The sequence below is a fragment of the Moschus berezovskii genome, chromosome 23 (assembly GCF_049115385.1).
Source record: "Moschus berezovskii isolate FMDL1 chromosome 23, NW_MosBer_1.0, whole genome shotgun sequence".
Taxonomy (NCBI): domain Eukaryota; kingdom Metazoa; phylum Chordata; class Mammalia; order Artiodactyla; family Moschidae; genus Moschus; species Moschus berezovskii.
Window position 1 is genome coordinate 26,713,587 of NC_142482.1, and position 13,249 is coordinate 26,726,835.

The following is a 13,249-nucleotide window of genomic DNA, read 5'->3' on the forward strand; positions in this document are numbered from 1 at the left end:
CATTCGTTCACTCGTACATCTGCTGCTCTTTATTGAGCATTGTTCTGCCCGGGCAGTGTTGGTGCTCTTCCTACTCCTCTAACTCTCAGACCCAGGCTGCAAACTCAGTGCCATCATCTCCACTGTACGGTTGAGAGGGGCCAGGTCGCTTCCCCAGGGTGGCAGATAGTGGGGCTGGGATTTCAACCCAGGTCTGGACGGAGCGGTTCCAAAGCCTGAGCTGTTTCTCCCGGTCGTGCTGTATCTACCTTCAACTATTCTCAGCCCAGCTGAGAACACAGCACTGAGGGACCCGCTAGCAGGAGGAGCCTCTGGCAGTGGAAATGGTGATAATAAAGATGATTCTGGGCACGCTACCACAGCCTCTGCCATTCCAGACCATACGGCCTTGCTAATCTGACCCCCGGTGGCGGCCATTCTCCAGCACTTATGAGAAATCAGACAAGAAAGTAGGAGTGTGGTAAGGTCGCAGATGTACTCACAGTGTGCTCAGATGTGAGAGAAAGTCCTTTTCTTTATTTCCTATCAGCCAAATGGAGAGAGGGCTCCCATCCTGTGGGTGATGTGGAAAGGGAGAAACTAAGTTTAGCCCAATACGGTAATCTAGGTTTGAGTCAATAATTTATTTATTTTAAACATTTATTATTTAATTTAATTTATTTATTTGGCTGTGCCGGGCCTTCGTTGCAACATGCGAACTCTTAGCTGCAGCATGTAGGATCTATTTCCCTGACCAGGGATTGAACCCATGCCCTCTGCATTGGGAGCACAGAGTCTTAGCTACGAAGCCACCAGGGAAATCCCCTGATTCAATCATTTCAACAGCCTTTTAAAAGAACCACGCAGTTTCTGGTGGACAAAGTGCTTGCCTCTCTGTTTTCTACGTGCCCTCCAGTATGGCAACTATGTGGATGAGCAGTGGCCTGCATGACGCTGGGAGAAAAGGGCGCCTCTGGCCACAAGCCAGTTTGCGCATGTGCGGTGTGGTACCCAGCAAGATGGGGTGGTGTGTTCTACCCTAAGTGTTCAGCAGGATTGCTCTGCCGATGGTCAAGGCTGCTAAACTTCCTGCTCTTTCTCCCCTCCAGCAGGGCTGGGCCGTCCTAGAACTCCATATAGAACTGGTCCCATCTTGTCTCTTGTTGGTGCTGAGGATCCTCCGAGGTCCTACCCTGCAGTCTTCCCTAAACCCTCTAAGAAACTCCCCCATCAGACTCACATAACTTCAGGATAAGCAGAAGCATGTGGGCTCCCCTTCTGGCAATCAGGAGATCAGGGGTGCGCAGAGACCCGAATTCCTGCCCCCCATCATCCGGCTGACCTCAGTGCAGCCACCGGCCATTGGGGCAGGAGCATCCTGGGAGGTGATGACCCTCTCAAGCCCCAGAGGAGAAGAGGGCCAGACTCCCCTCTGCTCCCTGTGTCTCCTTCCGCCACCCAGCATGCCTTTCTCCTCGGGGAGCTCAGCCTGGAGAAAGATCAGCTGAGGGTCTCACTGCCCACCCTCTTATCTTCAGGAATGAATGGGATCCCCATGCTGTCTGACGGATGTCCCCTGGGTGAAGCTCTGTGACTGTGTCCTCCAGGCTTGCCAACAGGTGTGAGGCACGAACTCAGCACCAGACACTGTTGACCTCACAGCTGCTCTAAGAAGGAGGCCTTGGAGCAGCCCCTGGTGCAGGTGAAAAGGGCCCAGCCTAGAGAAGCTACTGGCCCAGGGTCACAGTGCGCGAGCCACAAATCCTGCTGGCTTCCCCAGAGCCCTGGAGACCATGGGGTCTTTGTTCAGAGTAAACTCACCCTCTCCTTCATGGGGCCGACAAGACTCATGGCTCAGCCTTGATGGAGGAAGGCTGCATGAGAATGCAATGTAGTGAGGAAATGAAAATGCATTGATTTCATATCTGTGAAAGAACATCCCCATTACAGATTAGGTAGGTGTTATAAACTGTAAAGCCCTAAACAAAAGTTAGGGTCAGTGTCCTTACTGAGGCATCCATTTTTATTGGAAAGTCGGAGGAGGTTGTTCTTGCCCAAAGAATGGAATTGGAAGATCTGGGTTCAACTCGAGCTCTGAGACTTTAGGGAATTAACTACCGCTCTCTGAGCCACAGTTTGCTCCTACGATGGAAATGGCTCTCTAACGCCTATGAGCTCTAAACTCTACATGCTTCTGCAGGTCACCGAGGAGCTGGAGGCCCCCTTGCCACCATCTCCAGACTCAGTCCCCCTAGTGGTTCAGAGTAGGCCTGGCCCAGGGATGCTGATGCCAAGAGGCCAGGAGGTTCGGTCCCACAGGGTCACTTATGCTGAGCCTGGCACAGGGTCCCGCGGGGCCCACAATCCCCTCCCTGCCCCTCCAGGCTGCAGAGGGCCGTGTCCTTCCAGCTCCACAAGCTGCATCCCTGATGTGCCAACTCCAGTGAGCTGAGGCTGGCATCTGCCATCTGCCCACAAAGCCCTTCTTGTCCTTTGATTTGACAAGATTGCAAAGGTCAAGGTGGTCGTCCAGGGGGATGGTGAGGTGACGAGAGGCATTTTCAATGAGAGCACTCCACGTGGGTTCTGAGGTCTGGTGTCGTCACCTGCAGATGCAGGGGCACACGTGGAAATGAACGTCCTCCCCACACACACACACACAGATTAAACAGGACAAGGCGCAGTTCACTAATAATAATAATATCTGTGCATTTACTATGTACCTATCATGTACCAGGCGGTTCTCTGCTCTTCACACATATGACTCGTATAAACCCCAGCCCATTCTTTGCGATGGGTTCTGATATCTACCCTCATTTTACAGATGGAATTCTCTTTCCCCCTCCTGCCCCGCAGCCCAATGCCTCCCCTCACACCTGGGCTGCTTGTGTCCCAAGTGTGGACTCTGCATCCACGTTGTGGGGAGAGGGTCAGAGTTTGAGCAGGGTGAGAGAGGACGGTTGTGGGGTGAAGAGCGCAGGTGGCCCCATCTCCCTCATTTCGGCGCAGGACAGTTTCATCCTGGCGTGGGACCAGGTTCCCTCACCTGCTCATCCATGCTCCTCTCCCCACCCCCAGTTTGTTGCTTCAGAGACCTGGATGCACTGCCTTTTATCTCTACCTGGAATATTCCGAGTTCTAATTAAGTTCATTTCAGCCCTCTGATTTGAGAAGCCTTATCAGGAATACTTAACCTGTGCAAATAATATGAGGAGCCAGCCAGCACAGGCCCCGCATGCTAATGGGACTGCACACAGGAGCAGTGGGAGGACGGAGGGACCCTAGTAGAGAGGCCACCACGAAGCTCCCGGGAGGCGGGAGCGAGGAAAGAGCCCATCAGAGGATAGGAGAGGAACTGGCCTGGGCCCTCTGTGATCCTCCAAGCCCCAGGCCAGCTGGCAACTGGATGGCTCGGCAATTGGGGTGTAGTAGGCTGGGGTAAGTAAAGAGACGCTGGCTGTCCAGCACCGCCCACCGGCCTGGCCCAGCTTCCCAGGCTGTGCCCTGCACCCTGCATGCCTGGCTTCCTGGAGCATGTCTGACTGGCACGGGACAGGGCCAGCCAAAGATGACCAAGGGAGACGATCTTGACCCCAGGGCGGTGACTTGTCAGGACATTCAGAGAAAGCAGGGGTCGGGGGAGGAATGTCGCCAGCCTGGGAGCGCCCATCACTCCTTTGCCAGTAACCTGCTCAGGTGAGGCACCCCCTCTGTTGCCTCTGTGTTCACGCTGGGGTTGGACAAGCTAGGGGCTTTGGCCTGTGTCACATGGAGCCCTTGGTTCCAGGGCCTCAGGACCATCTGAGGCTGTGTGACTGGAGCCCCAACCCCTACATCTCTTCAATCAAAGCAGCTGTTCTTTATCTGTGATCTGTTGGAATGTTTGTAGGAAATAAAACATTGTTATGCTTGTGCAAAATAAAGTTTCTGTAGCTAAAAATCAGTGCAAAGCATGGGGCTAGGTGATTTCTTTGCTTCTCTCCAAGTCTAACAGACTCAGCTTCTAAAATTTGCACAGGACCCTGGTTCAGTGGTCTCTCTCTGTTCCCAGAGCCATGGGACCCTGGATATATTACATGTTGTTGTTTAGTTGCTAAGTCGTGTCCTACTCTTTTGAGACACTATGGACTATAGCCCCCCAGGCTCTTCTGTCCACAGAGTTTCCCAGGCAAGAACACTGGAGTGGGTTGCCATTTCTTTCTCCAGGGAATCCTCCCAACCCAGGGATCGAACTCACGTTTTGTGAAGTACAGATGGATTTTTTACCACTGAGCCACCTGGAGAGCCCATATTACAAGTTTCTTCTCAGCAGTGTCTCTGGAGTCTGTGTAGATGATTCTAAGAGCATCCTGCCTTTCCCCTCACCACATACGTTTTCAAGAGACATTGGCTGAGGTGGTACAGATACTAGAGGGAGAGCTAGGGGAGATTCCAAAGAGCCCCTCCTAGGGAATGATCACAGTCTGGGAAATCTGTAACACTTGCTGCCAGAGCCACATCCAGGAACAATCCGAACCTGTAAATGACGAGGGCCTGCAGAGCAGAAGCAAACAATGCAGGTGGGGCAATCGGGGAAGGCTTCCTGGAAGAAAGGGGCAGGGAAGGACCAGAATCCAGCAAACTGAAGGAGTTAAGACTGTGACAGGAGCACGTCCAAAGGCTTCCCTGCTCCAGCAGCTCCTCAGAGCCCGGACAAGATGAGAGCCAAGGCGAGGCAGGCCTGATATACCTGAAACAGGTTGATTTTTCCCATCCTCGTAGGAGCTGCGTCCAAACTCCTCTGAGGTCTGAGGCAGGTCACAGTCTGTGTGTCGCTTCTTCTCTGTGTGAACATGAAGGGAAAACATGTTCAAACCAGGTTCTGTCTGTCAGACTAGCTCCCCTTACTTAATGAGCCCCGGGAGACAAGCAAGCTTTGATGAAGGAAAGGAGAGAAGGAAAGGGCATGGAGACTCGGCCAAGAAAGAGGGAGGCCAGGCTCAGACAGCGAAGACCGAGGCTAAAGCTCGGCCCCACCCCTCCCACCCGTCGCTCGTTCTCCACTGCCCACAGCCAAGTATTCAGCAAGAGAGGCCAAGAATGTGACCGTGGAGAGCCTTGCTGGGCATCTCCTGTTGCCCCTGTTTCTGACCCCTACCTCCCCTGTCTGCACCCCAAGAGACTGCTCTACAGGGGACTCCTCAGTGAGCCCCCTGCTCCTGGGCTTCCGGTGGGGTTTGGTCAGTGAATAACACCAGCGAGAGATCAGGGGTGGGAGACTGGGGTGCCCATCTCTCAGGCCCCACCGGGTGGGGTCACAGCACCTGTCCTGCAGTGGCCCTCCGCACAACTCACCCTGCCTCTGGGTCCTGCTGATTCTGACCTCCCGCTGCCCCTTCAGATCTAGGAGTGGGGATGGCCTGGGACACTGGCCCCCTCTGGTTTCTCTGCGTCCTGTCCTCACCTCTAAATGAACCCTTTGTTAAACTCTCTTGAGACTACCCAATTCAAACGTGACCTCTTTTTCCTGCCTGGACCCTGGATGTGGTGTGAGTCTCTGCTTCTAACCGAGGCTCCTAGGTCTCAGGGCGCTTAATCCACTCACTCTCATCCTGGCTCCATTCCCAAGCCCCAGCCCCGTTCCGCCTCTCCAAGGCATTATTTCCAACATTCAGACTCTGCTCTTTGGGTTTGTACCTGGTAGCTCACTTCTTTGTCAGCCTGTCCCTCTCATTACAGACACGGGCACAATCTGGTCACATTGAAGAATAAGTACAATGCCAGTGCTTAACTCATGAAAACGCAGCTTTTCTCCTGAATTTCCTGGCTGTAGGCTTTGTTGAGCTGAACCAGGTTGATCTAGAAATTAAATAAGGATTAAGAAGTTGGAAGGCGCCTGCTAATCCAGCAATCAGACAAACCTATGCAAAATCATCTTGCTTCCTTTCCTAAAATATGAATTTGGGGGAAAAAAAATCAAACAATTGGCTCTTTTGTTAATTAGAAGATCAGCAAAAGGTGGACCAGTCGGGTAAGCACGTCCAGGGGGAAGGGAAGAGAAGTGAGGGAGAAGGCCCCCAGAGATCCATGTTAATGGGAGACCCATGCTCCTGGGGGTCTGCAAGGGTGCCTTCTCACCTTCATATCTGGCCTGGACCCCTCATCCTCTCTGGTAGTCTGGATTTCAACTTGTCTCCAAAGTTGATCTCTTTAGTTGGTGTCCCCATGACTAGAGGGGCTTCCCTGGTGGCTCAGATGGTAAAGAATCTGCATGCAATGCAGGAGACACGGGTTCAATCCCTGGGTTGGGAAGATCCCCTGGATAAGGAAAGGCTACCCACTCCAATATGCTTGCCTGGAGAATTCCATGGACAGAGGAGCTGGCAGGCTACAGTCCATGGGGTCACAAAGAGTCAGACACAACTGAGCGACTCCTTGCACATTCCACGATTAGAAACAGGGTCAACGCCCAATTTTATTTTCTTCTCCCAAATTCACTTCCCAGGAAGACTACACATAAGATACAAGATAGCATGGGAAGATCTACCCTAAAGTCCTGGGATCAGTTTAGCTCTGCCACCCAATGCCTGTGTGATCTCAGGTAAGCTGCCCTACCTGTCCCAAACCTCAGCTTTCTCATCTGTGAAATGAGTCTTGGATCATGGGGCTCTTATGAAGATAAGGAAAATGACCTAACTATCTGGCATGTGATAGATTAAAAATTCTAAGTCCCCTTTCTTTAATTCCCATCATCCTTCAAAGATAAAACCATTCTTGGGGCTTTTCCCCATTTAGATTATTGCAACAGCGTCTGCATTAAGCATCCATTTCCCCTTGAGTCCTACCGCCCCCCTTCTGCCATTTTCTGGCAGCAAATCCCTCTGTCCTTCAACGCTGCCTTTAGGGATTTGCTTTTCCCAGACTCCATCTCCTTTTTGTCAGGTTGTTAACCCCAGGAGTCCCTCCAATGTGTCTCCAAGTCACAAAAATTAGACCCCCATACAAATCACCCAATCAGAACCTTCCTTGAATTTTCTCTTTTTCCTGGTAGTAAATGTCAAGATAAGACCAAAGCAGCTGTCAATCATGTCCCCTGCAGGTGAGAGCCCTGAGGACAGAATGAGAGGGGGAAAGAGTCTTGGAGACTTAAGACCAAACTAGTCACCAAGATTCCCAGAGCCTTCTCAGTTCTGAGTCCCTTTATCATCTGATTATCCTTACACGTGCATGCATGTGTGCACTCAGTCATGTCCATCTCTTTGAAACCCCATGGACTGTAGCCCTCCAGGATCCTCTGTCCATGGGCTTCTCCAGGCAAGAATACTGGAGTCGGTTGCCATTTCCTTCTCCAGGGGATCTTCCCGACCCAGGGATCAAACCTAAGTCTCTTGTGCCTCCTGCATTGGCAGGCGGGTTCTTTACCAGCTGAGCCACTAGGGAAGCCCATGAGTCCCCTAGTTAGTTCCAATCAGCCTGTTTGTGCCTGAGATAATCAGGGTTGGTTTCCAGTGCTTACAGCCAAAGCCTCTTAACTGGCTTCTCAGAATTCTCTTCTGACCCATTCCTAGCTGTTTCGCACATTTCATGCAGAGCAAACTTTAAAAATCACGAATCCAAGCACGTTCCTCCCTACTCACGTGCTCCTGTGGCTTCCTTCTGTTTTAGGATCAAGACCAAAATCTTTCGTACAAGCCCTGAAGGCCCCACCACCTTCCCAGACCCTTCCCTCATGAAGGCAGCCCTCCAGCCCTAGCTCTGTCTGTGTTCCAACCACTTTCAGGCCTCTGTTCTCACAACTTGGAGAGTGTCTCAATTTACTCTTCACTTAGAAAATTACTCAAACTTTGAATCTTAGGGAAAGACTCACTTCCTCTGGGACGCCTTGCCTAATGCACCTCCATCCTTTCCCCAATTTGGTCAAACCCCTGTAGCAGGTTCTTCTCACTGTTCGTAATCACTTAAGGATTAGTACCATTGCTGCATGAATGTCCATCCCCCTAACCAGACTGCAGGCTGCAGGAGGGCAGGAACCACACCTGTTTCATTTCCTCTAGCTCACGTCTGCTCAGAACATGCCGGCACAGTAGCTGCTCATCAAAGCTTGTTGAACGAAAGAATGAGTGCCCATGTCACGTGTGCTCAGTCATGTTCGACTCTCGGGCAACACTGTGGACTGTGGCCCCCCAGGTTCCTTTGTCCTTGCAATTTCCCAGGTAAGAATAATGGAGTGAGCTGCCATTTCCTTCTCCAGGAGATCTTCCCAACCCAGGAAGCCACCTGGGAAGCCCTCCCTGAAACTACACTGACTTCTTAATTAATATTTCCCTTCCTGCCTCCAACCAATCCATCAGATTCCTTTTGCTTTAACCTCCAAAGGCATTCTGTGTGCTGTGCCCAGTCGCTCAGTCGTGTCCAACTCTTTGTGACCCCATAGACTGCAGGCCGCCAGGTTCCTCTGTCCATGGGGATTCTCCAGGCAAGAATACTGGAGTGGGTTGCCATGCCCTCCTCCAGGGGATCTTCCCAACCCAGGGATTGAACCCAGGTCTCTCGCTTCCTAGTGCCCAGTATATATAGAAAGCATCCACTCACTGGAATTCCCCAATCTACCCCTGCTAGAAGGCAGCCCCAGTAGCCTGCTTGCCATCCCCTGACCCCGCAGTTCTTCACGCGGTTGCTTATGTGGTTTCCCCACCTGGAGGCCTCCTTCTCTCTCTTACCATCTGCATCACACACCTTCCGCGGATCTCTGTGCACAGCCACTGCCTCTGTAGCGCTCCCTTAATTAAATTCTCCCCACAGTAAGTCCCCTTGCCTCTGAGTTCTCCTTGCAGCAATCCATTGATTATATTTAAGCTTAGAACTGTTTTCCAGATACTTCCTAATTGCCACAGTTCCTTCCAGGTCACTGAGTCCTTTCAAATACATGATCTGATTTGATCCTAAAAACTTGACAGGGAAGTAGGGGCAAGTATTTTAAAGAAAAACTCACTGTAAGGATCAGAAACCCACCGAGTTAGCTCAAGTAGAGGGCTTTTATCACAAAGACACAGGTGAAGTGCTTGGAACCTCTCTTCAGGTAGTGCCAGCTGGTCTCAAGGGCCTGCAAAGGCATCCAGAAATCTTTCTCATCTCTTGATCTCTCTTCACCCACAACCCCTTCACTCCTGACCTTCAATGTCTGGGGCAAGGCACTGACTACCTAGGAAATCGGGCTCTTTCCACTCGCAAACACTCAGTACTGATGAGGCTTCTCTATGCCTCTTCCTGCCACTCTAATTGCTCCATGCCATGTTTTATGTATTTTAATTAGTGCTTTAAATTTCACACCTAAATCTCAAGGCACTCTAGCAAAAGGCCCCTCTTTAGAAACTGGAATAAATAAATAAAATCTTCCCAGGCAGGTGACAGCCAGGAACCTTGACATCATTCACATTAATCTATCATTCAGCCACCGCCATTCTGTCATCTGGGTCAGCTTTGAGGACGTGTGTCTGGGGTCTCCCCGCCAGTCCGTTCTGCCCTACACTCCTCCTCCCCAAGGGACACTGCTCCTCCAGAAGTGGACTCTTGATGGCACCCCCACCCCCAAATTCTTTCCTTTAAGACACATGTCCTTGACTGGCTTTGTTAAGTGCTGTCATGGTTGCTGTGCAGTGGTGGTCCTCTACCTGCAGTCAGATCCGATCACCCGGAGAGTTTGTGGATCACAGAGACGCCCAGACTTCTCCCCAGAGGCCAGGTTCCTTCGGTCTGGAGTGAGGTCTTAGTCTTGCAGACCAGTGCAGAGCCAGACAGCGCTGTGGGAACCTGGGGCTAGACATAATGCATGCAGCACACTCACCCGCCTCATTGACTGTGGGCTCCGTGAGCTGCGATCCCATCTGTCTTGCTCACCGCTGTGTCCCCAGCGCATCAGTGGGCTACCTGGCACGCAGCGGTGGTGCGTGTGCTCAGTTGTGTCCAGTTCTTCATGATACCTAGGACTGTAGCCCACCTGGCTCCTCTGTCCGTGGAATTTCCCAGGCAAGAATACTGCAGTGGGTTACCATTTCCTACTCCAGGGGACCTTCCCAACCCAGGGATCAAACCCATGTCTCCTGCATTAGCAGGCAGCTTCTTTTCCACTGAGCCACGTGGGAAGCTCCTGGCACACGGTAGCTGCCCCAGAAATATTTCCAGATGAACCTGGAGCCACCCCTTCCCACAGGTGCCCTCTACTCATCACACTCCTAGTTGCAGGTCCTGACACTTACTAGCTGGGTGCTTTTAAGCAAGTCAACCCATCCTTTGAAGCCTCACTTTCCACATCTTTAAAATGGAGATGATGTCAGTCATCTACCCACGAAATGGTCCTGATGATTAAAAGAGAGCATTCACTTCCCCTAGCACCCGGCACCTAATAAGCAAGTGGCAAACCTCGGTGGCCAGTACGGGACACATTCACCACCACAGGGTAGTCCCTCTGCTCCTCCGTCCTGCTCAAGGGCTCTTTGGGCTGCAGTCACACCCAGGGAGGGCAAGGGTGGAGGTGAGCAGGAACTCTGTGGAGCAAGGCCTGCCCTGGGAGCCCAGAAATGCAGATTTGGGGCTTTGCTTCTGCTGACTTACTCTGTGACCTTGAGTCTGTCTCTGAACATCTCTGGGCCCCTGACCCCCACCAGCTGCCCTCCTCACACACCTTCCCGTGCAGTCTGTGGCTCTCCGGTTTGAAAGGTCCCTTTGGTGATGGTGGCAGCTGCCCTCGAAACTTCCATGTAATGTCTGATCAGCAGTCGCCATCCCTGGATGCTCTTTGGATGAAAGTGAAGCACACAATTGCAGCTTTGGGGAGAAAAGTCCCTCGATTTGACAGCCATTTCAGAATTCCTGTTGTAACAGACAGAGAAGCTCGCTACTCAGACACAACCCGCGGAGCCAGTCAGATTCATGGGCCTTCTCTCTGTTCCATCTGCTCTGGGAGGGGGCCAGAGGGCATGGAGGTCATTTCTACTCAATTATGGCAGGACAGGCTTGCCACCTGTGATGGGGCTCCGCACCTGGAGGGGGAAGAGCCTATTGGTTGCAGACTCCTTCTGCAGGTCCTGGAAAATGGCTGAGCCACCTTCTTCTATCACAGAAGAAATATGGATTCCTAGGATGGGCTCATGGTGGAGAAGGTGAGGAGGAAACCTTGTGCATCCTGGAGGTGGGGAAAGAAGGAAGCCAGCTTCAAGATTTTTAATAAACTACCTCAAAGCAGGATGTGCGTGCTGCCCACCCCAGCCTACCGCAACCTTCCTGCTTAGAACTTCCAAGCATCACATGCCGTCTGCAGAATGACACACTCCTGCCTAAGATGTGGGGCTGGTTATTTCCATCTTTAGGTTGGTACCTTCTAAAGGAAGCTGGGCAGCAAAACTGGGCAGCAAAACAGCTCAGAATCAGAAAAAAGACAATCAAATCCCATTTTGCTGATATCTAGCTGTCCAGCCATGGACAGTTTACTTTTACTTATTTAGGCCTATAATTCCCCATCTGTAAAATGGAGATGGGGACAAGAACACCTCCTCCCTAGGATTACTAACAAGATGAAATTAAAGAATCCATTGTGTGCTTAGTACAGTGCCTTGCCATAGGATATGCTCAGTAAATGAATGGTAATGATGATGAAGATATTGTGCTCTTGTTTACGTTCATCCATGTCTGATTGTTTAGCAACCCCATGGACTATACCCTCCCCGGCTCCTCTGTTCACAGGATTTCCCAGGCAAGAATACTGGAGTGAGTGGCCATTTCCTTCTCCAGGGGATCTTCCTGACCCAGGGATCCAACCCACATCTCCTGCATTGGCAGGTGGATTCTTGACCACTGAGCCATCATAGAAGCCAATGGTGATATTAACAAGTCCCAAAGGTCCTTCAGCATCTTGAGGATAGGAGCATGTTTTAGAGCTCTTTAAATCCCCTCAGCACACAGATGAGGTCAAAGAAAGCCAAAGAAGACTGGAAGGTTTGCAGAGCTAGGGGGAGGGGCCTGATAATTTGACTGCAAGAGTACAGTGCATGCCCACCGCCATGTACACCTACCCTGCAGGTTCCTTCTCCCAGACACCATAATTAATACCCACTTATTCTGCCCCAGTCCTCAGTCACTGTCACCGCTTAAGCTTGGAAGACACAGGCTGGCCTTTTCCCAGGGAAGGCACGGGAGAGTAGCTAGGGCCAAGGGGCAACGGTGGCTGGCTGCAGGGGAGCGTGCCGTTACCTTGGCAAAAAAAAAAAAAAAAGGCATAATTAATCTGCAGAGCTCTCTTCTCATTAAGCCTTCACGTTTATACCTGAATTAACTTTTCACATCCAGTTAAGGTGCATGGGAGGCTCTGTCCGCCACCGGCGTGACAAACGCAGCTGTGACTAGCAGGGAAAGCGGGGGCTGTGATGACCCACCACCCAGAACAGGAGGAATCCTAAGCTGCGGGCTGGAGTGGGGGAGGCTGAGTGTCCAATCTCCGCCCTGTCCCCCAGGTCCAAACCATAAAGGGGCCTCAGGAAGAACGGGAGGGCGCTGTCTCTGGCGCAGGGACAGCGGGAGAACAAGTCCACGTGGCCACGTGGGCGAGTATTGACCCCGCCTCCCACCTCTCTTGCTGGAACAGACAGGGGCCTTCCTCCGGGCTCAGATTTTACCAGCCCAGGCTGGGGTGGGGGAACACCTGTTCCAATGCGGGAGGCTTATTCAGCATCCCCCTCTAGCTCAAGTTGAGACCTAGTATGGCAGAAACACACACAGACAGATGTTGGTGGAGGCCACCCCAGGGCCCTTTCTCCAGTGGGGACCTAGCTCTCTTTAGCTCCCTGGATCCTGACTCATTAAACTGCCAGCGTTCTCTCAGCAGCATTCTGGGATAAACAGTTAGCTGCTGGTGCCTCCTTTCCGGGAGCTCTATGCGGGCATCACTTTTCAGATGCCAGGAGTAGGAGCCCACCCTGCGTTCCCAGTGTCAACAGAAGAGCATGGATTAACATTCCCACAAATGGACTCTCTAGGGTGTCCTTCCTCCCCCTGCACCTCCCTCCCCCACACAGTTCAAGACACTCAGATCTCCTCAATAAGCAGCCCTCCCCACCGCGGCCTTGAGTGGGCACTTAAAGATGTTTGATTAAAGGAGAGAAAGGGACATGAAATGTCTTCGTGCATGCACTGTCTCAATAAAGCACAGGCAAACTTCGTTTTATTGTGCTTCAATTTATTAAGCTTTAGCAGATGTTCTGTTTTGTACAAATTGAATATCTGTGGCAACCCTGCATTG